Genomic DNA, 27,096 nt, shown 5'->3' on the forward strand with positions numbered 1-27,096 from the left:
TATACTAAGAAGTACTGGGCATTGAATTGACCCCAGAACAAAGCCCAAACACTCTATGCAGAGGGACTGACCTTTGGGCAGCTGGGTCTCATCAGTGGGGTGGGGGTCTCTTCACGCAGTACATTCCTGTAGGAAATTGCCAAAGCAGATGGTGGGGCTGCCCAAGGGAGACAGTCTGGGTTTACCAAAGAGCAGCAGCATCTGAGAATATGGACACGGCTTCCAAGCTGTCGAGTGGAGGAATGCCATCCAGATGGAGCTGGAAAGAAGCCGGATCTCGATCAGCAGATCCTGCCAGGCCCGGTGCTGCCTCCCCAGGCCAGGGGCTAAGAGAGTGGCCCTGGAAGGTGCCCTTGATTGGAACTGCTGGGGGGGGGGTCACCACCTGTGGCCTCAGCAACAACTTTTGGGAAGTAGAGATTTTCAAGGAGCCATCAAATTGATCAGGCACATCAAAGACCAGAAGGAAGCTGCTACACTGAGAGAACCTTCACTCATGCCTCAGGGGGGTCGATCATCACTCATTCATGAGGGGGCAGCTCTGGCTCCCTTCAAAAGCAGGGGGCGGTCTCAAATGTAGGTGGTAGAGGAAGCCAGGGACTCCCCTCCCCCTCTCCCACCTGGTTAGCTCCATCTAGTACCCCTTGATTCTTCATGCTGAGGAACTCTGGGGTTTCTTCCCCTCCCCTGTCTTAGGTTGAAATCCCTAAGAAGCCAACCCTGAGCTAAGGAATGTGGGTGTTAGTAGTATACATGGCAAGTGATTCCAGTAAGCACCCACAGAACAAGAGACAGTGGGAAGGGAAAAGAGCCCCGAAGAAAGGGGAGAGGTGGTCAGAGCACAGGTTTTGCTGTGGACAATGCAGTTCAATCTCACTGGGGACCTCTGGGAGACTAAGAAGAACTCGCCTGACTGTACCACTTGAGGGATGAAGGAGACAGTCCGGTGCATCCTGGGTTGAGGGCTGCCCACTGCACAGGCTCAGGTGAAAAGCCCATGGGACTAGGCACAGACTGGACCAGGGAAGGGCTTGGGAGATAGACGCAGGGACCAAGGACACCTGCTAAGCCATGGTCTTCAGTTCTCCACCCCTCCCTTCTTGTCTCCTCTTGCTTTCCTCCTCCTCCCCTCTAGATCCTTGCTATACCTCATGTTCTCAGCATCTTTTCCTAGGGTTCCTGGAATCCAGGGTTTCTTAAAGTGTAGTCCTGACTACCCAGGATTCTTGTTAAAAATGCAGACACCAGGGGCCCCTGGGTGGCTCAGTGGGTTAAAGCCTCTGCCTTCGGCTCAGGTCATGATCCCAGGGTCCTGGGATTGAGCCCCGCATCAGGCTCTCTGCTCAGCGGGGAGCCTGCTTCCCTTCCTCTCTCTCTGCCTGCCTCTCTGCCTACTTGTGATCTCTGTCTGTCAAATAAATAAATAAAATCTTAAAAAAAAATAATGCCGGGCTTCCTGAATCAGAACATTTGGAAATAAATATCCTAAGCGATTCTGCTGTGTGTAGAAGTTCCTAGTCTAACCCCACTTCATCACGGCAGCAACGGATTTGCTGGCCAGTTCCAGAATCTTCGGGCCCTGCCCTTCCCCCCAACCCCTGGCCACTGCCTCCTAGGGTTTGGTGGCCATTGTCTGACTGCCTGGCTTGTCCCCAGACTCTTTTTTCCCTCATTCAGCTACTGGGTTGGCTGCCTCCTGGGTGTTGCCTTTGCTGTTGCCTGATCCTTCCCAGGATTTGGGGCTTGGACTTATACCCAACAGTTGAGGAGAAGAGGTGCCCCACCCTGTTGAGCATCCATTCACATCAGCCACATTGGGCCATCTGCTCCTTGGGGTGGTCCCTGGTCCACTGGGAAGGGAAATCAGAGATTTCAATCCTTCTGTTCGCACCAGCAATCTCAATAAAGCATCCTACAAAAACACTGTCTCATGGTGGCAACCTGACCTCACAGGATGTAGCCCAACACCCAGTTCACAGAGTTACATGCAGTCACAGCATTGTTCAAGTACATTTGTATGTAACCAGATGGCACAGCGTAGCTACGTACGGACTCAGGGACAGTCTTACAGTACGTGTGCAAGCAGAAGAGACGTCTCACGGTGCACCACCCAATCACACGCAGGGACATTCCATCTCAACATCCGGCACATGAATTGTCACTACACATAAAAAAAACACTTGAATCTTATGGGGACATAACCACACATCATACAATAAAGTTGCACAGCAAGACGGTTTTGTGTGTGTGTGCACACACACACACACACACACATAGTAACTCAGTTTGCAGTAGCTAGCACACACAGACTCTCAAATACTGACAAAAAGAAACCCACACAGGGCACAGCCCCAGAGAAGCCCATGTCACGGTCATGGTCGTAACATAACAACATACCCTGTTGAAATAACACAGCATGTTACAGCTGGAGATATAGACAGGCGCTACACACAGCCCAACCCAACAGATCAGCCACAGGCAGATGGAGCACGGGGTTTGCAGTGGAGACTGGCCGGGAGGGGAAAGGTTGGCTTTGTTTGAACAGATGTCTGGTAAAGGAGCAGGGGTGTTATTTAGCTGCTTTGATGAGCTAATGGATTCCAGGAGCTCCAGAGCCTGGGGGATTCAGTAGCGGCCCCAAGAGCAATGGCTGCTCCTTTGTGCCCCTCTGCCCTCGCTGATTTCTCACTGCCTTGCTAGGCAGCCAGCCTCCATCCCCAAAGCAATGCCCTATTTGAACAAGAAGGGCAGAAGCCGAGCAAATATTTATGTCTTCAGGCCTCACTTGGCACTCGCTGGGATAGGGGTTTCTTTCTGGGATTGAGAACAAGTCTTTGCCAGGCAGATTCTGTTCTGCTTGGCCTGGGCAACAGTCCGGGTGGTGGTGGGGGGGGGCTAAGGAGGGAGGAGCCTGTCCTGGATCCTTCTTATCGCCCTGGGATGACCCTGCTCTCTCTCCCTGTACTCGCCATGCACTCTCTCCTTGATTCACAGCCAGCCTTTCCTACGACTAGTCTACACCTGCTGCTTCACATGCATGCACCCCGGACCCACTGTAGTCCAGCCACCACTCACCACTGTCCCCAACTGCTTCCTCAAAGGACTCCAATGTCATCTTCATTCTCCTCAACCATCTGGTGGCCTGTGAAACTTTTGGCCAAATTCTCTCCTCCCTTGTCTAATTCCCAGTGTTCACCCAGCGCCTGCTTCTTTTCCTGCCTCTTTGCTTGTCTCTTCCTTCCCGAGGGCTTCCTTTGTCCTTACATGCCTGTGCTCCCCAGCTTCCCTTCACTGGCCCACTCTAAATGCTCCCACAGAACTTGGGAACTCCCACAGCCCAAGCCACCTACGCCCCCCTCTGCTGGTGGTCCATGATGAAAGTCAAGAGCACCTAATCCCTAGATTGCCTCGGTTCAAAACCTTGCTTTGACATTTGGTAACCACATGGCATTGGGGAAGTTACTTCGCTTTTATATGTCTCGGTTTTCTCATTTGTAAACTGGGGGCTATGATAGCTTTCGCCTCATAGGTCTTTTTAATGGTTAAATGAGGTAATAAATGTATGGTGCCCAGGGCCACGTGCCCCATGTAGTGACGGTTCCATTAGGGTTGGCTGTTATATACCTAACGTGGTAGTAACTTACACACTGCATTTGTAACAGAAGAAAAGCGCACTGTACTAGCTAGCCTCATGGAGCTGGAAAGAAAGGGAAATCAACAAAGACCAACAGGTGTTCCCCAAAGTACAGGCAGATATGGCAGAGAAATTCCCAACTTCTGAGCAAGCATGGTGGGTCCCCCCTTGGGAGCATCTCCCACTATGGTAACCAGCCCCCAAGCTGGTCCCCAATGATGAGTGCCTTCTGGAATTCATGCCTCAGTGCAGGTCCCGCTCACATTGGAAAGCATTGACCTGCACGACCCATGGGGTATTGTGGACATGGTGACACGGGACTAGGTCAGAAAATACATCACAGATACCACCTCACTGTCTCTTGGATCACTGCCTGTGGAGGAAGCCAGCCACCATGTTCTGAGGACACTTGGGCAGCTCTAAGGAGAGGCCCATGTGGGGAGGGATTGGGGCCTTTCACTAATAGGCAGGGCCAACCTGTTGTCCAGGTGAGTAAGTCCCCTTAGAAATGGATGCTCAGGTCCAGCCAAGCCTTTGGACGACAGCTGACTTCTTGACTGCAAACTCTTTTTTTTTTTAAGATTTTATTTATTTATTTGACAGAGAGAGATCACAAGTAGGGAGAGAGCAGGCAGAGAGAAAGGGAGAAGAGGCTCCCCGCTGAGCAGAGAGCCCGACGCGGGGCTCGACCTCAGCACCCCAAGATCATGACCTGAGCCAAAGGCAGAGGCTTTAACCCACTGAGCCACCCAGGTGCCCCTTGACGGCAAACTCTTAAGAAACTCAAACCAGAACCACTTGACTAAATTAATCCTGAATTCTTAACTCACAGAAACTATGAGAGGTAATAAATATATGTTGTTTGAAACTGCTAAGTTTTAAGTAATTTATTTTTACCTAGCAATAGGTAATACGCTCACACTTTCCAGTTTAGCATTCTTGGGAACTCACAAAGGAAGAGAGATTCTTTTACACTATTATGCCCCCTGGAAAGAGTAAACAATGCCTGCTCTGTCTTCACTCATATCTCTGCTCCTCTGATTGGATTCTCGAACCCTCCCCTTACCCACTGCGCCTTGATGTGGGGCAAGGTTAGTGTATTGGCTGAAGGCAACATAAGATCACCAATTCTTAGGCCAGAAAGTTGACAATGTCCCCCTTCACGGGGCTTTGTGGAGTCTGTGAACCTTTTGAAATTGTTGGTGGAATGCATTTGCAAGGGTACTCCTCCCGGGAGGGTCCAAAGCTTCAGCACGATTTCTGATGGAGTGAGGACACTAAAATATCTGGAACCACTGATTCAATGTAGCAGCATCTGAGATTGCCCAGCAAGACTACAATATAGACAAGATTAAAACCCACACATCGTGGGGGATGGTCTCTTCCGTTCTTACATCACATACAGTGTAACCTCATTATTCAGAATTCACAGACCTCTGGTTTGTTTATTTGTTTGCAGAGATTCAGAAAACAAGTTCATCAAGTCAGAGAGATTCAGGAAAGTTTTCATATAGAAGCTTAAGAATGAGGTTAACAGTTGAGATAGTCCCTGGGGAACAGGAAAAGGAATGTGAAAAGCATATAGAAAGACCCCTGGCAACAATGAGGATCCAGAAAATGTTGGAAACCAGAAATTTTTAGGAACACTCAGCAACCCAAACATAAAAGCCAAGAATGAATTAGGTTGGATTAAAATTTGGGGACTCTAGAGGAGAATGAATGTCTATTTACTTACCATCGTCTCTCTAGAACCTAGCTCTGTGCCTCAGCATATTAGATGCTCAATAACAATGTGTTGGAAAAACAAATAAATGAATGAGTGCATGAATAAATGAAGGATGGCAGAAGAACAAGAGAGCCATTGACAGAAAGATATTCCATATGATGAATCAAGGGATTTTAACCAGGTAGAAAAGCTATCTTGCAAGCAGGGGCCAGGTATGTTGGCTAAAAAAAGGTGGGGGGATGTGGTAAGAAACTGAAGATCTTAGTGATGTCAGAGAGAAGGCAGAGTGGAATTAGAGAACCAAGAGCATGGGAGACTGTCATAAGAAAGTTTAATGTTTCAAAAACAGGAAGGTCATGGGTGATGACAAAGTCTAGTATATATCTTTGGGTCCAAACAGAAAGGGTGAGGGGTGTAGAGGGAACTGGAGCTGAGAGGTCAACTCCAGGATGTTGGGTGGTTATCCACAATGACATCAATGGCATCCATAATAACATTAAGATATGGGGTAGATAGGTATAATCCTTTGCATACATCCCTCAGTGGCAGCAAGCAAAAAAGCAGAGTGAGGTTTAGGGATGTACATAAGCATTCAGCAGAAAGGCAAGAGGGAGAACCAACTGAGTGACAAATGGAAGGAAAGAAAACAGGAGGGCTTCCTGGAGGCGAGCCTAGAGGCTGGACCAACGAGCAGTCTCATCGCAGACATGGAAGAAAAGGAGTAGGAAGAACAGGGAAACTGGAGGGAGGGTGACCTCACCCCCTGGGAGTCAGCAGAGCTGACACCCAGGCTGAGACCCAGCTCGGCTCCATGGGTCTGTTTTGTGGAGGGTAAATCTCAGTCCTCCCTCCTCCGCTAGAACTTCATACCACCTGGCAGATCTGATAGTCACACATTAGTAACCCAATTTACAGAGGGAAAACTGAGACCAGGTAGTGAAGTGACTCATCTATGATCCCTAAGATCACAAATCAAACCTGGACCAGAGAAGGGACCAGAATCCAGGCATGCTAATTCATGGCTACCAAGACCTGGTAGGGAAAGGGATGTGCAGGAATGGGGAAGGGTAGAGTGAAACCGGGGCAGCAGAACCTGGAAAGGGTTCTAGGACCCAGGTGTGGGGTCAACAGCTTTGTTCCACAGGGAGTAGGATAGGAAGATATCAAAAATGCTGCCAGCAGCTCCTCCATGCCCACCCTCCTAATTCCTCCAGAGTCCTAGGCTGGCCTAAGGTTTGTCTCTGAGGCTGACTTGAGTGGTCTGATCGTGGAGAGGGCTGTTAATGTGGAGTCTGTGGTCTGGTGAAACCAACTGGAGGAAGATCTATTTTCCACACACACCCCTCCCCCACTCTCTCAGCAGGCTCTTTGGGAGCAGGGAGGTAGGAAAGAAACCTCTTGTCTGTTATCCTCCGTTAACACCTGTGCTCTAGAGATAACATGATTAACTTCAGAGAACAGGGGTCGGAGGGGTGGGTGCATCACAGGGACCAGGGTTCCTGAGTGACAGGACAGAGCTCCGGGGGCCAGCTGGGAAGAGGGAGCCCAGGCGAGGTGTAAGGATCAGGCAAGCTTTAGCTCTTGCTGCTTTGCCCTGTAGGCTCTGTGCAGTCCCCTTCCTAGGTGGAGGGTTTGCTCATTGTTCCCTTATCTCTGGGAACCAGTGACAGTTACCCTCCAAGGCTGCTGATCACATGGTATTGTTATCATCCTGTGCCTGTCATGGCCAGGGCTGCGGGGCTGTTGATTTCTGATGAACAGCACCCGAGCGCCAAAGGGAATCTGTACTTAGTCTTATCTCCAACCTGTGTATCCTGCTTGGGCTCCACGTTCATGGTCTCGGTGGAGCCATCACTGTGCCAAAGCAGTCCCTAAGGTACCCAGATAAGGCACTAGCTGTCTGTACCCTGATCTCTGAAGTCAATGGCTGTGGGGAAGGGCAACATCCAGGCTGGCATCTCCAGTCCAGGTCAGCATCTCTGGGCATCTTAAGGGGGTACTGTGGCAGTCCCGGCCACACCAAAGGTACAGAACTTAGCTTGGGAAATGTCCCAGCTTCAATATCCCCTAGATGTGTGGCATCACACATATTTTCATTTGTATACATGGTTTCCTTCCCAGCTGAACAAGGGAGAAAAAGGTGAGTCAGTACCAAGGAATAGCAAGTTTTGAGGCTTTTCATGAGGAAGCAGAGGGAAGGAAGAATGGGAGGGAGGAAAGGAGGGTAAAAGGAGGGAAGAAGGAAAAGGAGGAGGCAAAAGTGAGGGAGGGAAAGGGGAAAAAATGGTGAAGAGGAAGGAGAATTCTTTTTCAGGACAAATCATGGTGTGTCATTTCTGGGTCTGTACTTTTCAATTTGCCCAGTGATTGAAGAAAAGACTATTTGGCCAAGGCAAGGTGAGTGAGAGTAAAAATCTCTCTGACCATAGACAAGAAGGACTTGAGGCAACTAGATATTCCACACTGAAGGAATCTGAAGGAAGGGATGACGACGATAAGTTAGTTTACTGTGCCTTGTTCTGTGCTAAGTTCTTCATATGCTACAACTCATATAATCACCCAGCAACCTTGGGAAGTAGGTGCTATCACATCCCTAATAGTACAAATGAGGAAACAGAATATGATAGAGTTTTCTCCACCTAATTTTCTTTGGAAAGTCAAGAAGGGCTTCACTGTCTTGTAGCATACTCCTGAGTGCCTGAACCCGAGTTCCACACTGAACCTGGAACTAGAGATGGAAATAACAAAGTGTCTGTTAGGGGAGCTTGACAATGGGCAAAATGAGGGTAGGTGGATGGCAAATTGGGGAAGGTTTGGGTAGCCTGGATAAATGAGAATTGTCACATACTCTGAGTCAGGGATCCTCCCTAAAACTTAATGCACATAGAAATTCTCAAGAATATAATTCCTGGTGGTCTGGTAGGTCTGACTTTTCTGATTAACAAGCTAGAGGAATAGAGAGATTTTTTTTAAAGATTTTATTTATTTATTTGACAGATGGAGATCACAAGTAGGCAGAGAGGCAGGCAGAGGGAGAGGGAGAAAGAGGTTCCCCACTGAGCAGGGAGCCTGATATGGGACTCGATCCCAGGATCCTCGGATCACAACCTGAGCCGAAGGCAAAGTCTTTAACCCACTGAGCCACCCAGGTGCCCCTAGAGGGATATTTTTAAGAGAAAAATCAATTAATAAGTAGTGTGTGCCCAAGAGTGCAAGCTTTGCAGACAGAGACCCAGGTTCAGATTCTGGCTCAATGACTCCCTAGTTGTTTGACCTTGGACAAGTTGCTTCAGTGCCTTCTATCTGGGGACAGTTAAGTTTGAGAGGTCGTTTAACCCCCCAAGTTGACAAGTCAAGTATATCTTTGGATATACAAGGATGGGCCTCAGAAGTGAGAATGGGGCTAGAAAATAAACACAGAAGCCATGTGAATGAATGAGTGCCATGGGGGAGATTGGGAGAGAGAGATGTATTACTTTGGACAAGTTGCTTAACTTCTCTGTCTCAGTGTCTTTGTCCTAAAAATAGGGACAATAATAAGCTCGTTGGATTGTTCAGAGGGTTGGATTGAGCTAACACCTGTTCTAGCCTTAAGGTCTGGTAAGTGCTCTATATGGAGAACAATGCTATTGACCTTCATTCAGCACTTCAAGGCAGGTGTAATCACCCCCACTCTATAGACAAGGAGACTTAGCCTCAGAGCATCCAAGGTCTTATGGCTGATAACCAGTACCATCATGCCTACATGCAAAGTCCATGTCATACTGCTGCTACCCTTGTGGAGGAATACCATATGAACACATTTTTTTAAAATGTAAGGGGTGAGCTGTATGAGTCTGGCTACAAAGGACAAGGCTGACCCTCCAAATTGTGGTGATAGAAGACTCTGGGCTCAGGGGAAGGCATGGTTGGGTAAAAACTACCATGATCCCTTAAGGATAAGTTCTCAGCCAAAACCCCAGGTTATGTGCCCACCCATCTCCCCATCTCACATGTTTGAATGCCTCCTGGGCAGTCAATGTTTTCCGTGATTCTAGCTCCTCCCCATTCCAGAAGCCAATGAAGCAATGTCCGTGCGAAGAGTGACTTAAAGCCAGTCCCATTTGCCTTCTCAGATGAGCCAGTGAGGCAGAAAATGTAGACAATAAAGAGAGTTAATGACAGGCCTCCCCAGCTGGCTGAGCTGGCCCTTGGGGAGAAAGAGTCAATGAGCTCTCACCACTGCTGTGCTGGCTTCTCTATTTCTTCATCTTCTCGCTCCAGCAGAGCCCCTCCCTGCCTTGCTCGCTGCCTTGGACATTGATTGCAGCAGCTCATGCAGTGAAATGAGACCATGCAGGTTATGGGGTATCTCTAGGTCAGTGGCAGGAGATGAAGCAGAAAGAGGCAACTAGGTTGTCCTGGCAAATGATTGTGCAACTTCCCTAGGTCTTCCAAAAAGGAACTTCCTCAGGAATCCTGTGGCGATAGCATACAAGGAGAGTCCCTGAACTCATGGTTAATAATGCCATGAACAGTAACTAACTGATGGGGGCATTATTTTGTCAAGCACTATGCCAAGTATATTACATACAGTACCTCATTTAGTCTTTGCAACAGCCTGCCAATGCTTTTACTATTAGTATTTCCATTTTACAGATGAGCTCAGAGAAGTGACAATATTTCCCTAAGGTCAAACAACATGTATTTGGTAGATTTGGGACTTAAACCCAGGCCAGTATTACTCCAAAGTCCAGGCTAGATTGCCTTCCTCCTTACAGTTTGCCACGTAAAGTAAAGAGTCAGTTTCATTAATGTATTCAAACAGTAATGGTCACTAAGCTAGGTGTCTCTTACTTCCCTGTGGGCACTATGTTTTTACCAGTAAAGCCTCGGGTTGTACCTTTTCTTGATACTAGCTGAGTCACATGGTTGACATTCTCAAGTTTGTCGTCAACTACCAACTTCAAGTATTTTTTTGTATGAACTGGGATCAAGTCAGTATTGTTGGCCTGAATTTACACAAAGTACAATTGTCTCAAGAGGTTTCACTACCATAGTAGTAGAGGGATAGGCACCCCTCCTCCTAAGTAGTCTAAAATAGACATATTACATTCAATTGGATTTCACTTTTTTAAATAGACATATTACATTCAATTGGATTTCATTTTTTTCTGCTTTTTAAAAAAAAAATCAAGGTAACTAATATACAGAAAAGTACACTAATCTCAAGTATATATCCAGCTCAATTACTTCCACCCAGATCAAAATAGATAATTCTTCCCCTGTAAGATTCCCAGTCAAGTCTTTTACCCCAGAGTGATTTCTATGGGTTTCACTTTTTAACTTTAAATATCCACAGTAGCTGATTATCAACTTTTACAAAATGAGATTTAAAAGTGTAGTAGGGTCTTTTCATCCTAGAAATTAAAACTGTTCAAGTTTTCCTTTTTTTTTATTGTTTCTAAGCTTTGAAAAATCATTTTTCTCCTGAGATTTGATAACTTTTTGATTTCATGTTTTCTGTTTTAGAATTATATGTTTGTATTACTTACGTTTAAGTATTTAATTCATTTGGAACTTATGTGATAACTGCTCTAACATGAAAGCCAAAATAGATTCGTTTCCTAACCAATTGTCCTTATATCATTTATTGACTACTACCTTCTAAATTGACCTTTGAGAGTTTTTTTATTATAAACTAAATTCTCATATGTATCACATATCTCATACTCAAATTGGGGGTGCTAATGATGCCCATATCACAAAATGAGACTAACCATTAGATTATGAGGGATAAAGTAGGTAGAGCATCTGCCACAGACGCAGTTCTGGCACATAGTGGGTTCTTTTATTTATTTATTTATTTATTTATTTATTTATTTGACAGCGAGAGATCACAAGTAGACAGAGAGGCAGGCAGAGAGAGAGAGAGAGAGAGAGGGAAGCAGGCTCCCTGCTGAGCAGAGAGCCCAATGCGGGACTCGATCCCAGGACCCTGAGATCATGACCTGAGCCAAAGGCAGCGGCTTAACCCACTGAGCCACCCAGGCGCCCCATAGTGGGTTCTTAATAAGTGCTAATTCCATCTCTTTCCACTGACTGCCATAGACACTCACTTCATCCATATTCAAGGCACTGTAACTATTGAAAGAGGAAGAACTTTCTAACAAGACTATCTAACAGGCTGATCCTGGAGGTCAGATGTGTACCCATCTGTTATGTTAGATGACCTCTGATTAGAGTGTTTGTAGAGATTCTATTTATTTCCAGAAGGCTTGCATGATGGATCAATTATTTCCAAATGCCAGTTTTGAAACTGATGCCAGTGTTTGGTGAAATTTTCCATGGCTCTTAGTTAAATGGGAAGGATAAGGACAATAAATTGCATTTTTACAGTGTCACTTTAAATAACTGGTTTTCATTGTGATTATGGCTTTCCTATGTTTTTAGTTTTAAAATCTCCTGTTTTCTATCAGAAAATGGAGAGAGTAAGTGATAGCTGATGTTCCTAAATGTCTCTACTTTGAATTGCCCTTGATTGTTTTAAAATTTTACTGGTTCACAAAATCTTTATGTCTTAGAATAATATAAACATTGAGATAAAAAAATGATATTTACTAAAAAATCTACAGAATAGAATCCAATGATTCTGGATTGACATTTTTTCACATTCCTCAAAGCACTATCCAGTATGCACAGTAGGTGATCAGTAATTTTTGTGGATTGAATGGATGAATGGTGTTGTAGTATAACATCTGGCAGTGTGTTTGTCATTTGCTGGAAAGAAACTGATGAAAGAGGCCAAATCTAATGGACTGAGAACTACTGGCCAGGCATTTACCTCTACCAAGCTTTCCTCTCACCCAACCGTCAGCACCTCGGACAGCTCAGCTACAATTAAGCAAGTCTCTGAGGAAACCTTTCTAAACACAAAGGCATTTTTACATTATCTTTTCTCCACTTCATTATTTAAACAAGCTCTTCTTGTTCATACACAAGCTTTCCACTTTGCTCATTTAAACCCTCCCCTTAGATTGTTTGCTTCACAGTCTGCAATTCCCCAGCAAAATGGCCAGCTCCAACCCAAGCTTCAGAAATGCCAATTTTAATTAAAAGTGCAATTTTCAAATCCACCTAAAGCTCAGATAGGATATGGCACACTTGCCACCCTGTGATCTTTCTGGATGCTTTGTTGATTAAAATGGGTGCTGCTTTAAGTGCTTTGTCAAATCTTCACAAAAATGAGGAGAAACTGACATTTACACCTTTATACCAGCAAGAAAGTGATATATTAGATTCACCTCTATTGTCACAAAAGCTTGCTTTTGGCTTAAGGGCAGCATGAGGCCAACAGGTCCCCTGTGATAGCTCTGTTTTGATGCTTCAGCTTTAAGGGCTCTCTTCCCAGCTGGTGGTGATGGGGGTGGGGGGTGGCAGGGAGAGTTACTATGTCATTTTCCCACTGACTTCTCCAGGGCAGACAGTGTTCTTTGTGCCTATGCATGGACTTTGAGCTTTTAAGGTAACTGTTCTCTAATTCTGGCGAATATAACAAAAACATAAGAATCTCTTTTAGAAGACTCCTTGGCTCCACTTCTAGAGACTCTGATTCAGATTTTGGGTATAACCCCAGAATCTGAATTTTAATGAAGCATAAGATGATGATTCTGATGAAGGAAGGTAATACTCTGAGAAAATTTGTTTTAACAATTCTCAGAAAATTTGCCACAAGAATCTAAGCTATGGAGTGGGCCAGGGAAGAAACCCTGTGCAGGGAATCTAGAAGTGTGACCCTGTCCAGCTCTGATATTTGCATTCTGGGGACCTTGGGCAATTCACTTCTCCCTTGTGTTAAGATTTCTCTATCTTTATAAATGAAGGGTCATGTAGTAGATAACAGGTTAACACTCTGAATATGCAAAGATCTTCTGAAAACCCATAATGAAAAAAGCCACCACTTGATACAAAGATAGATAAATGATATAAATAATCATTTCTTGGAGAAGAAAATATAAATGATGAAAAAACATTTGAGAAGATAATCAACCTTAAAAATGCTCAGGTAAGTACAAATCAAAATAACAGTGGAGGTTCGTACTATCTCTTTGTTTTGATTTTCTTTCTTTTGCTCACTTGCTCATCCTATTGGGGGAAGGAAACCCTGTGAATTGATAACAATGAAGTCATTGTTATAAAGGGAATAGAGAAATTAGAATTCCCCTATAACATTAGTAAAAGTGTGAATGATAAGGAACCCGGATGGCTTAGTCAGTTAAGTGTCCTACTCTTGATTTTGGCTCAGATCATGGGAACAAGCTCCCCATGGAGCCCTGCATTGGGCTCTGTGCTCAGTGGGAGTCTGCTTGAAGATTTCTCTCCATCTCCCTCTACACCCTCCCAGCTCTTTCTGTCTCTGTCTCTTTCTGTGTGTCTCTAAAATAAACAGATAAATCTGTTATAAAAAGTATGAATGACTACAACTTTTATAGAAAATAATCTGTCAGGATTTATTAAAAATTTTAAAAGTTTATTTTTTCATTCAACCATTTTGCTCTGAGAATCTATCCTACGAAAAATGTATCAGGACATATGGATATAATGGATATTTATTGAATATTATTGCTAATGGCCAAATAGGAAATTACTTAAAGGTCTATCAACAAGAGAATGGTTGAGTAAATTATGCTATATCCAAACTGAGGAATATTCCACAGTTATTGAAAGTCTATCTATTAAATTGGGAAGAGCTGATTTTAAATGATGTCCATGATACATTGAATTGTGAAATGTCAAGTTACAGAGTAATGCTATAACGTGATCCCATTTTTTAAAAAGGAAAACAAAAAAGCCCCAGATTCTGTTTGTTTTTATGTGTACGAGTTTGGCATGCATGTAGAAGGAAGTATACCAAACTATTAATATTGGTTTCTTCACAGGATGAAATTATAAGGGGATTTGGGGGAAACTACAATGCTTTCTTTACTCACATATTGTACGACTTGTTCCAAAAAAATGTATTACTTTTATAACTGAATAACTATAAAGTTGACTTTAGACTTAGTCAAGAGCCAAAAAGCATTAAGGGCTCTACTCAAGGGATCATTTAGATCCCTTCTAGTTCTGATCACCCTGGGACACCCATTTCCTGTACCCTACATCAAGGTCCATTTACTTGAAATTTCAGAGTTGCCCAAAACCAGACCATATCTTTATAGTGATATCCATTCTAACACACCCACGTTAGAGCCCATGTGTGAGAGACCCGGGATCCTGAAGTTGTATTTCATTACCAGACTGCAACTTTAGATCCTAGCCCATCCTGGGGACTTAAGTGAAAAGACAAAGCAATGCCCTGTATCTCCTCAGGTTCCCCCAGAGCATCACCTTGCTCCTTTCAAACCTGTGTGACTCACCCAAGTGCACCTGAGATTCTTTGAGGACAGAGCCATGCTATATGTCATAGAGATAATTTAAGGGGACTTGCAAGGACTTCAGGTCCCAGGAAGCCCCTAGTACTACCATTGTGAGAGTTGCATATGGGACACACACACACACACACACACACACACACACACACAGGCAGGATGCTGGCCCTAGTCTCTGAGAGCCATCCTCAGTCCTCCCATTGGCATGCCAGGCTTCTCATGGATGTGAACGGAGTAGAGACCCAGGAACTGATGCTACACTGATGCTTTCTTTTTTACCCCTTTAAGAAAATTGTGAAATATTCCACACAAAAATTTATGACACAAATGTGTAGTTATTTGATAATCCTGAAGTAAACTCTTATGTAGCTACCACCCAAATCAAGATACAGAGCATTGCCTGAAACTCTCCATGTGAACCTTTCCAACCATGTTCTCATCCTCTCACTAGAAGAAAGCACTATTCTATCTGCTATGGTCAATCATTTCTTTGCTTTTTTTTTTTTTACAGTTTTATCACTTTTGTATGCAACCCCAAACAATATTTTAGTTTTACCTACTTTGAATTTACTATAAATAGACTTATGTTGTATGTATTCTTTAGTGTCAATATAAAAAAAGACTTATTCATGTTGCTATGTTCAGCTATAGTTCACTTATTTTCATTGTTGCACAGGATTCTGTTACATGATTACAACACAATTAATTGTTTTATTGTGGATGGTTATTTGGGTTGTTTCCAGTTATTGGCTATTACAAACCATGCTACTATGATCATTGTGTATGTATCTCCTAATGTCATATACGCAAGTGTCTCTAGAAAGAAATGAAATTGCTGGGTCACAGGGCTTGCATATCTCCAACTTTGCTAGATAATGCCCAATTGCATTCTGAAATGTACCAATTTACATTCCACCAGCAGTAACCAGGACTTAGTACTCTACCCTCTCACCATTATTTTATGGATACTCTTTCTTTTCTCAGTCTCTGAACATGCTGACCCTCCTTCCTAGCGCATTCTCTTTTCCTATTTTCTTATTTATCTTGCTTATTGTAAGGTGGTCATTAAGGACTCTCCCTCCTGGGATTCTTCCCTGACTCCTTAAAACTGGGTTATATGCCCCACCCCATACTCCCATAATCCCCTCCATAGTATGTATCACACTGTATTATAACTGTTATAACTTCTTATTACTTTCCTGTTTTATTCTGTTCCTCCCTTCCCCACCAGACTGAAGGATCCCCAAAGGCCGGGGGTTGTATCTTGATCTAAAGCAGTGTCTGGCACGTAGTTGGTGCTCAAGACAAAACTAAAAAACAGGTAGAATCCATTTCTTCCCTCAACTCATGGCTCCCTTCAACCATTGGGAAGCCAGGTGAGTATTAAGGCTTTTCAGATAATTGTTGCCAAAACAACAAATAATAACTCTGGGGAAATTAATTGTCAGATCTGGCTCTTTCATTAGTAGCTCATCAAAGGACTGTGAGCCCCCAGGGGGACTCTTAAAAATAAGTAACTGATCAGCATGGAAGGAAGGGCATCCTCTTCCCAGCACACCCCCCGCCACCACCACCACCAACACACAAACAGACACACCTCCTGCAAGTTGCAGTCTGGCCATTTAACACAGTTATTACCAACTCCCACTTAGTGAATTATGAGCAAGAGCCTCGAGAGAGCTTTCAAAGATCTTCAAATGAATGTTTTAAAGCCTGTGGTTGCTCAAACAAGCTCAGCTAATGGCATTTATTACTTGGAGGATAGGGTATTTACATAAAGCTGGATTTTTATTATAATGGTCAGATGGTTCCCCAGAGGGAGGGTGGAAGGGAGAAGGGAAGGTGAAGATGTAAGCATTATACTTAAAGTTGATTCCAACTGATGTTGTCACAGCTAAGGTAGGGGTTGAGTAGGTGACCATTGGGCAGAAGGGGCAAGATACAGAGAATGGTACTGGGTTCCCCTAGATCAAGAGTCAGCACTCTGGACAGCTCACAGTGTCTGCCATTGACCTGTTGGTTAGTACACTCTCAGGCAGTTCTCATTCTTAACTAGGTCCCTCCATGGATGATCTAGGGAAGGTCCCTCCTTTATCCTAGCTACACCTGGAGGGGGGCTAATCCAGGATATTCACTGTCTCCTGCCTTCATCAGTGGTTCTAGGGATCCCAATGTACTCATGTGCATGAAATGGTCAAGATGAATATGAATTGAAGCCAGCTATTGCTGGCTTCAAGGAGCTTCTATTTGTTGTTTATTACTGCATAATTTTTTAACCCCTGCCCCCAAATTTAAAGGCATAAAGCAACAATTATTTATTGTGATTCTGCAGATTGGGTGATTCTTCTGCTGGCCTTGTCTGGGCAAATAATGCAACTGTATGTAACCAGGTGGTAGGCTGGAGGGTCAGGCAGTGAGTATGAAGTTAATGGAAGAGTTGATACCAGGGACGGATCTGGAAGATGCGTCTTCCAGGGGGACATCACTGGGAGGGATAATTTAGGAAGAAGCAGCAGCATGTGAACAAAGGTATGAACTGATTGGTAGGTGTTTGGGAACCAAGGAGATTGGTAAGTGGTTCTGAATGACCAAGTCATAGGAGGAAAAATGATTTCAGATGACTCTGGAGAAGTGATATTGGATAGTATATAGGGGATTTGACCATTATTCTGCAGATTTTGAGGAGAACTGGAGTGATAAATAGCATCTAAAAGAACAATTACTTCATACCAGGCCTGTTACTGAGCATTGGAGATGCAGCATTGGTTCATTAAACCTTGTTAATACCACCAGTTTGCAAATGAAGAAAGAAACTGAAGCACACACCCAGGGTCACATAGCTAGTTAAGTGCTGAGGATGTGATTCAGAATCCAGGTAGTCTGGCTTCAGAACTGGTTATCTTACGGACACCTGGGTGGCTCAGTTGGTTAAGTATCTGACTCTTGATTTCAGCCCAGGTCATGATCTCAGGGCTGTGAGATAGAGCCTTGTGTCAGGCTCCACACTGGATGTGGATCCTGCTTAAGATTCTTTTTTTTTTTAAGATTTTATTTATTTATTTGACAGGCAGAGATCACAAGTAGGCAGAGAGGCAGGCGGGAAGAGAGGGGGAAGCAGGCTCCCTGCTGAGCAGAGAGCCCGATGTAGGGCTCGATCCCAGGACCCTGAGATCATGACCTGAGCTGAAGGCAGAGGCTTTCACCCACTGAGCCACCCAGGCGCCCCCTGCTTAAGATTCTATCCCTCCCTTTCCTTCTACCTTTCCCCTCACACCAAAAAATAAGAACTGGTTATTTTAGTTACTATATTCCATAGCCCTTCATGGGGGGGGCGTGTTGAGTTGGGAGTGGGACAATTAATGAGAAATGAGGCAGGATTAAATTTTCATTTAATACCCTGAAATAAGCTGAATGAACTCCACACTTTCAGGAGGCAGAATTGTCACATCGTTTATTTCCTTAACCCAAATGTAATCAGTTTAAAGTCCCCATCCAGCTGGCCAGGAAGGAAATTTAGCTAGTCATAATTGAGCTTCCTCTCCATCACCTCCACCTCTCCCAACTGAATTAAGGTCACAAGGGTTTACTCAGAGCAGGTCATTGTTCCCACAGGTGACTTTTGGAATGTTCATTGTCCAAACTCATATATTTCTTCAAGACAGGTGGGTCTGAGGCCTGAAGGCCAAGGGTGGACACAGGAACCCTTGCAATGTAGGAAAACCTTAATAATGACCTTTCTAGAGCTAGGCTTTCAGGCAGCCTTCCTTAGCATCTCAGAGTTCTAGAAGTGGGTGTGTCGATTATCACATACACACGCTCCCTAAATGAGACTCTTATAAGACTGTGGAGGAGAACAATTGGTTAAAAGGAAAGGACCATTGAAATATGTCTTCTTTTATCAGCCTGATTCTCCAACAAAACTGATGGACTCCGGCGCACTTAATTTAAATGAAATGCACGTTCTCAGAGCTATAAAAATGACTTTATCATAGTCAAGAAGAGAATGATTTAAAAAAATGAATGTGTGGGTGATTGAATCCAGGATGTCCAGTGGCAGGGGATGGAGAACTCGGATTGCTATCTTGATTCAGCCTCCGCTGGGTTCATGGTGCTCCCAGCGGCTGCCCTATCACTGAGCGGGGGCAGGATGGCCACAGAGTAAACTGTGCCCCAGTCCCATCTGGCATAGAGCATGGCTGGCCGAGCTGGCCTGGCAGTGCCCAGCCCCCCACTGTGGTCAGAGCAAAGTAAGCACAGCATGTGGGACCCTGGGTTTGGATGTCAGCTCTCCCACATAATAGCTGTGTGGCTTTAGGTAAGCTGGTTAACTACACCACACCTCACTTCCTCCTTCCAGAAGATGGGAATAACGATAACAGCAGGACTTTCACCAAATTGCTATGTAGATGAAATGTAACACACATGAAGTAGAGTAATCCCAGTGGAGGCCAGGGCCGGCTGGCTCGGTGGTGGTGTTTTCACTCAGACCTGCGCTGCCTTTCCGGGCCTGGCTGGGGGCAACATGGGGCCTCTGGTCCCTTGGGAAGAGATCATTTGACTTGGGAGGAGCCTTGCATGTGGCTGCAAGCATGCCTTTAACCCTTCCAACAAGCCACAGCACCCAACTGCTGTAACTTGGTAACAGTGCAGACCCTGGAGCCAACTTCTTGGGTTCAGATCATGGCTCTGCCACTTACCAGCTGTGTGAATTTGGGCACATTATTCCACCTCTCTGGGCCTCTGTTGCCTCATCTGTCCATCCACAATCCTTACTTCATAGTGTCGATGTGAGGTTTAAATTTGAGAACGCATTTAGCATCCCTTCCCACATTCTGACTAGATTTCATCTGCTATGTGTCAAAGTGACCATCCATTCATTCCTGCATTTATAAAAGGAATTGTTGCTTAGTGCTAAGTCTGAGATACACTGGCAGGGGAGGTCTAGTTCCTACACTGCCTCATTGAGTCATTCAACAAATACCAGCCAGTGCTGCTCCAGGACCTGGACATACCGCAGAGAACAGAGCCCCAGGAGCCCACAGTCTAGTTCGGGAGACAGACAAGAAGACAAAGGACAAATCCAAACACAAGGTTAGGTGGTCATTATTACAAAGAAAGAGTGGGCAGGAACAGGGTGGGGGGGTGATGGGGAAGGTTTTGTTGAATCCAACAACCTCAGTTCCTTCCCCCCTTCTCTGGAGTGGTGTACCTTCCACGAGGTGGAGGAATTCACAATCCCGAGGTGTCCTCAACTCCTCCTCCCCATTCCCGCTAAATCTAACCAGCCACTAGTTCTGTAGTTTTTACTTTCCAAATTGCCTACAGCTCTCTACCTGTTCTCTGTCCCCCAGACCTACCCTTCCCAGGACATATTCTCTCCCACCTGGACAACAGCAGTGGCCTTCTCCCTGGTCCCCTGACTTCCAGTGTCACCTCCCCAGCCCACCCAGCCACCAAAGGCAGAGGGATATTTCTGGAACACAAATCAAGAACGCCCCCCCATACACCTCCTCTCCCTGTCCGCCCCCCCACACACCCCAACCTTCTCTCCTCGGATTCCTGCTGCCCTCAGGTGTGGCCCCACCCAGGTCCTTGGCCTGGAATTCGGGGACCTCGAAGACCTAACCCCACCCACCCTGGCTCCACCAGATCTTCCGGGATCCCACAGGCCGGTTTTGGGGGCTTTGCTCTGGGTGTCCCACAATGCCTGATACCACTTCCCCGATATAAAATGTGGGTGTCCACGGTACAGAGTGGGGGCCAGCCCCGGGCTGGCTGAAGGTCACGGAGCCGGGTCCGCGGTTTGGCGTAGGATTGGGCCGAACTCAACGTAAAACTCCCTTCGCACCTGGCACTCGCGAAAGGATGGGGGCTAGAGGGATGGGTTAGGGGGCTCGCGGCCCGCGACCAGGTGCACGCCCCGCTAGCCCGGACGCCGAGCCTCAGAACAAAGAGCACTCGCCAGCAGCTTCAGACGCCGGGGCGCCGCGTACCCCAACCCCCGCCCCGACTCCCGCTCCCGCGCTCTCTGCGCCTGCGCGGGGTGGGGCCCGAGCGGGGTGTCGGGAGCAGGAGCGGGTTCCCCACCCGGCCTGAGCGCGTGATGAGGGGGTCCCCGTCCCCCCGCCTGCGGCCGCGATCTCCCAGCCGCGCAGCACCAGGTCCGCCAGGGAGTTAACAAGCAGCACTTTACATTTGCCGGCGGCGGCGGAGCCGGGCGGGAAACTGGTCGTTGCCGGGACGAAACAACGCTGGAAGGGGCGAGGGCGCCCTCCCGCACTTGCTGAGCTGAGGTGCAGGAGAGGAGATAAGGGACCCGCGATCGAAGGAGGGGACGCGGCTCCGGGCCCCCAAAGGCTCCAGGGCCCTGCCGCAGTGGGCCCAGGCCCGAGTGTTTCCGGACACGCAGTTCGTACCGGGGCACGGGGCTTGGGCCGGCCTTTCCGACGTCCGCGGTTGAACGAAGCCCTGACTATTCACCGTGGCCACCGGACCTGGTGTGATCCTGTCCCTGTCTCTGCTCCAGCCCACCCGTGCCTGCCGTGGTGCCCTTTAATGTGCTGGGGACAATGCCTGCACCCATATACCCCAAGCAGAGCAGCCAGAAACACCTTCAGAGGTAACACATTCTGTCCTCTGAGCCCTCTTCTCAGCGAGGCCCCAAGCTGGGCCTATAAAGACTTGAGCAAACACTGACATACTCGGGGCTGCATCCTCAAGATGACTCTAGCCCCCCTTAAAGTGCCTGCCTGAAAAAACACAACGCTTCCAAAAATATTGACCGTTTCTTCCAGAGGACACCTGAGGACAGGGCTCTGGTCTCCGGCCTTGGTGGGAGGGGAGGAGCAAACCCAGTTGGGTTTCACATGGACCAAACCCCCTCTCCCGCCACATACACACTTCTTGCGTATTTTCACTGCCTTGACTTTTCTGAGCCTCCACTCCCTGCTCTCCCTAACCCCTCATTCTCTCTTTAAAATGCCCAGTCACCTTTGCACAAACCAAAGTTGAGGTCAGTTCACGCTGGACTTTCTTCCGTTTTGCAACAGTACGTTACTGATTAAAATTGGTCCTTACCCGGGTGGCTGGGTAGCTCAGTTAGGCATCTGACTCCTGGTGTGGGCTCAGGTCATGATCTCATGGGTGGTGGGATCTGAGGGCCACCCCCAGCCCCCAATCTCCTCCAGGCTTCTCTCTGAAAGCTTACCCTCTAAGGATTGAGGCAGCGGTCCCTATTTTACTCATTTGCAACTCACCATTAAAATGTGTGTTTTATCCATGTGGCACCCATACTGTTAATTACTTAATATTGTTCTTTAAATTGACTCAACTATCTTACTATTTTCAACGACTTTACTAAATTTCACAATTACTACTTACTAATTTTATATTTATTTAAATGGGAGATCATAGCATTGCCATCCACAGAAAACCAGTATCTGGGGATTGGGAGGAGGGGAAGCAAGGGGCCAGCCTGGCCTCCATCACAGCCCTGACTAGTTATAAAAAGGAAAAAAAGGCACTTCCGGTGCTCATTTGCAGCTCTGGCCTACAGCTGGGAAAGGAGGGAAGCTGAAGCTGCAGGAGCTGCCCACCAGGGCCCCAAGGACAGTTCCCTGGAGATCCGCATGGCCGTGGCTGAGTCACAGCAGAGATGCTGGTTTCTTGCCCCCCAAACCTAGTGGCCCCTGGTCCCATACAAGACATGTGAAGGACATGTGGCTAGCACTGGGACCAGCGGGCCTGCAGACTCCAGGGGTGATGAAGATGCTGAGGAAATTTGTTCATTTTCCCTCCCTCCCTGGAAAGACAAGAATAACAATCCTAACAATACAAAATGTGTTTACCTGTTGGAGGCAGCCTGTGTGGGGCTCACCAGCCCCAGTGGCTTTGATTCTTGAATCAGGCAGAGTAACTTTCCTCTAGGAACTCCCCACTGAGCCTGGGATCATGACCCTGGGATCGAGACCTGAGCCAAAGGCAGACACTTAACGAACTGAGCCACCCAGGTGCCCTAAATGACTTTTCCTACCAACAGCTTGCCGCTCAAGATCCTGGAAACCTTGCTTCTAAATTACTTAGACACTTGCGCTATCCCTAATCCCTTCTCAACTTGAAAGTATATAATGGGCCACTCCTCATGACCCCACTGCAGCTCTTTCTGCCCACGGGTCCTGTCCCTGTGCTTTAATAAAATCACCCTTTTGCACCAAAGACATCTCAGGAATTCCTTCTTGGCTTTTGGCTTCGAACCCCAACATCTTTCCTACATCAGTATGGCATTATCAGGTTGCTGTGCAACCTTTGGCGAGACACTGGGAAGACAAGCTGCTCGAAGGGCAGTGACCCCGGGGCTGGGTGCTGGGGATGCCTCGCTGAGCAAGGAGGCCAGGGTCCCTGCCTGCAGTGGAGAGAGAGGCAGTTACACACTAGAGAAGAGCACAGAGGTGCTGCAGGGGGAAGTTTAAGGGGCTGGGGGTTCTGGGGGTTCACGGTGATGGAAGAGGGAGCACCATCCACCTGGAGGGTGTAAGAGGGGACTGACAGTCAGGTAGGGCTTCTGGGAAGAAGTGGCATGCTGGTGAAGCCCAAAGCCCAGAGCTTATGTGAATCAGTCAGACAAAGAATAAGGTGAAGGGGTGGAGGATGCTTCCAGGGGCTTCCTTCTCCATAACTGCTCCGTCAGCCAATGCATGGGTGCCTGGCAGAACTCTCTCCAGTCGTCACACACAGGAAGTTGCCCTTCTCTTCCAGAAATCAGAACATGGGGACTGAGCTGTAGGAGTGGTTGATGTGACACTTGTACACAACACAGGCACATGAATAAGGGAATTGCCCACGATTGCTCTTGATTATGCCATTGTGACTGATGCTGTAATCCAGGGCAAAAGTGTCTTCATGCGGGAGAGAGAGATAAGGACAGATATTACAGTCAGGTGCTGCCCAAAGAGAGGGAGAGGGCAGCCCTGCCTCCTCCCACAGCTTATCAGGGCAGCTGCATGGAGGAGGAAGTCTTTGGAGATAGCCAGGAGGAGTCCAGGACCTGTATTCTGCCCAGAATCCCTCCTTGTCCTACACGAGACCCTCCAAGGCTCCGTCTGCTCCTGCTAGCCCAATGCTTCTCAAATTTGAGCATGAACCACCTGGGGACTTATTAAAACACAAGTTCTGCACCCCCAGAGGTTCTGAGTCAGTAGGTTTAACAAGGTTCCAGGTTGCTCATGCTCCTGGTCTACAGACCGCACTTAGAACCTGGTTCTCCAGCCTCACCTCTCCCCATCTCGTCCCATCCCGCCTCATATCCTCTACAATACCACGACTTTCCCCACCCCGTGCCCATTGTTCATGACCAGTATTTTTAAAAAAGCCAGGTGGTTCTGATGTGCGGTAAGGGTCAGGAAAGTCTTTCCCAAGCACCCAGAATGAGATAATGGGATTTGGAACTGAATTGACTAGGAGCCAAGAACAAAACAAAATAAGACAGAAACTAAACAAACACCAGGCCTTCTGGAGCTGTCCTGCTGGTTTATATGGAGGTCTGTAACTCCAGATCTCCAAGTACTGACTGCGTGCCCAGGGTCCTCTCTACTCCAACCCCCACGACACCTGCATGGACAACGTGTTTTGCAGCCTCTGTCTACACCCAGGGTAACTCAGAAGAGTTAGTCCCAGAGGCCAGCAGCCCTGTAGCTACGTGTCTGACACACGTACCTTTAGTCTCCTCTCCTCACCCATTGCAGACATCATTAATCAATCCCAGTTCTCTCTATCCCCGGGGGACTGACTTAGCCTCAGAATATTTTCCAGGTTGGTCCAGGCACCCATTTCCAAATATGCAGAGCTGGTACCCCAATTCACAACTATGTGGTCTGCTCAGGAACTGAGGCTGCCTTCCCCACCTGCTCTCTTGATACCTTTAATGGCAGATGGCTTCTGTTTCATTGTCTGCTCCAGTGTCCGAGCTCTTAGTTCCATGCTCCTGCCTCTGCACTATCTCCTGGCACCCCCCAGCCTCCCAGCGTTTTAGACTTCAGCTCTCTTGAGTGGTGTTTTGCTGTGGAACTCAGCGTTGGGTGACAGCTGATACTCAAATCATGTTCGTGGATATCTGAGTGTGTGCATGAAAAGGTAAACTCTCCTGGGGTCTCAGTCATTATTCAGTAACACTCTACTCCGAAATTTGCTAGCTTAAAGCAAGAGTAGTATTGGCTCCTGACTCTGGGTCAAGGATTTGCTCGGTTTTCAGCTGAATGAATCTTCTGCATACATGGCCTCGTGCGGCTTTCTCACTTGGCTGGTGTGGCTGGCAAATGATACAGACTTCAGGAAGGCCTTTCCCCGTGGCAGCTTGGTGTTCCTCGAGTTGCGGTGGTTGGGTTCCAAAAAGGAGTATCTCAAGTAACAAAGGCGGAAGCTGCTGATCTATTAGGACCTGGTCTCAGAGCCATGGTGTCACTACCGTCACTGTCCACTGGCCAGACAGGCCACTGAGCTAGCCCTGATTTAGGAGGAGGGAAACGGGCTACCCGTCTCCACAGTGGGAGCGACAAAGAACTCGCAGCCACCTTTGGCTCACCAAACCTGGGAGTTTAGTGTCAGGGCACCCAGTAGGTGCTCAGTAAGTATTTCTTAGCGAATGACTCCATCAGTTCCATTGCCAAGAGGGGCCAGGGCTCCTCCAGTTCCTGCCCCGTCACCCAGCCCCCAGGCCTGCTCAGCATTCCCACCCACAAGCCCAGACCTTGCCCCTGACCCAGCCCTCCAGGGCTGTAGTAGATGATTGGTGAATTCCTACCCTGGTCTGGCATCCAGGAGGCAAGATGTGTGTGGGGGGATGGGTGGACGCCTCCCGCAAAGAGGGCAGAGTCTGGGCTGCCCCAGTGCCCATTTCCATCTCATTGTCTCATTGATTTGGAGTTGGAGAAAAATGCTGATTTTTTTTTTTTTTTTGAGCACTGGAGACGGAGAGCAATCTGGGTTGCTATGCAACCAGCGCCTGTGCCCAGCTGATAACACCAGAGGAATTAACTGTCCTTGTCCTGCTCAGGCTCGGGAGGAGGGGGCTGCGGCTGCCCCCTCCCAGTGCCTCAGCCCCCGCCATCTGAATCTGGCCCAGTTACAGATGGAGGAGTCCGGATCCAGGTCCTGGCCTGGCTCCGGCTTTACAGAGCAACCAAGGGGTGTCCGGTGCCTGAAGCCAAGGGGGGTGCCTTGTGAAGTGTGAGAGGGGGCTGCCTGGGGTGTCTTGGATGCAGAGCATCCTGTCTTCTTTGATCTGCTAATGAGCTGTGAATTAAAGACAAATCTGAACTGGAGGGAGGCTTTCAGGAGGCAAGACTGGAGGAGAAGATGGGCAGAATGCGGGTACAGCAAATACAGCCCTGACCAGAGGCCAACCAGTGTGTCTGCCGCGAGCCCCCCAAGGCCCAGGCAGAAGCAAGCCAGGTAAGGGTAGGAAGCCCTGGTGGGCAGGGGAGACATGCGCAGTGGTGGCGGCCCCTTGGCGCCCTGGAAAAAGGCTGGGACTCTCTTATCCAGAGCCTGGAGACTGAAAGCAGCCTGTCTGGAGCCCCTGAGGATGGACGGGAGAGACCCGGGGGAGACAATTTAATGTGGTTGCTTCCCCCACTGGACTGTCTCTTTAAGGCAAGGAACATGGAATCTTTGGGTTTCAGGGTTGGACCTGCTTTCCTGTCCAGCCACTTAATAGCTGTGTGACCTTGGGGTCGTCAGTTCACCTTCCTGAACACCATTCTTCCCCGCTACAAAAAGGAGAGTATCCCTCTACAGACTTGTCACCAGGACAAGAGCGATCACATATCTGGTTGAACCATGGGAAAATACTATGTCAGTGAATGAGAACTGCTTCAAGAGCGAAAACTGCTTGAATGTCAACTCTCTCATTTGGGTCAACCGTAATTACACGGTGGGCACCGAGCAGGGTCCTGCTGCACATTAAAGACACTCGGTAAATAGAGGCAGCTTTAAAAAAAGAAAAAAAAAAGATTTTAATTTTTAAAGTAATCCGTCCACCCAATGTGGGGCTTGAACTCACAACCCCAAGATCAAGAGTCACGGGCTCTACAGACTGAGCCAGCCAGGCCCCCTTAGAAGCAGCTATGGTTGTCTCTGCTGTCCTGGGTGGTGGTCCAGCATGCAGGCTTAGAGAATGGATGAGTGAAAAAACCAGCATCAGGACTGAGCAGACCGGGCGGTGAGGGGCGGGGGTGGGGGGCTGGAACCGCAGGGCCAGAAGCCACTAACAGATCGGGGGCTCCTTCCCTGAGCCTAGAAGCCCCAGCCTGTCTGCTCCTCCTCTCCTCTTCCCC

This window comes from Lontra canadensis, unplaced genomic scaffold (genome assembly GCF_010015895.1).
Source record: "Lontra canadensis isolate GAN:19392208 unplaced genomic scaffold, GSC_riverotter_1.0 scaffold169, whole genome shotgun sequence".
Taxonomy (NCBI): Eukaryota; Metazoa; Chordata; class Mammalia; order Carnivora; family Mustelidae; genus Lontra; species Lontra canadensis.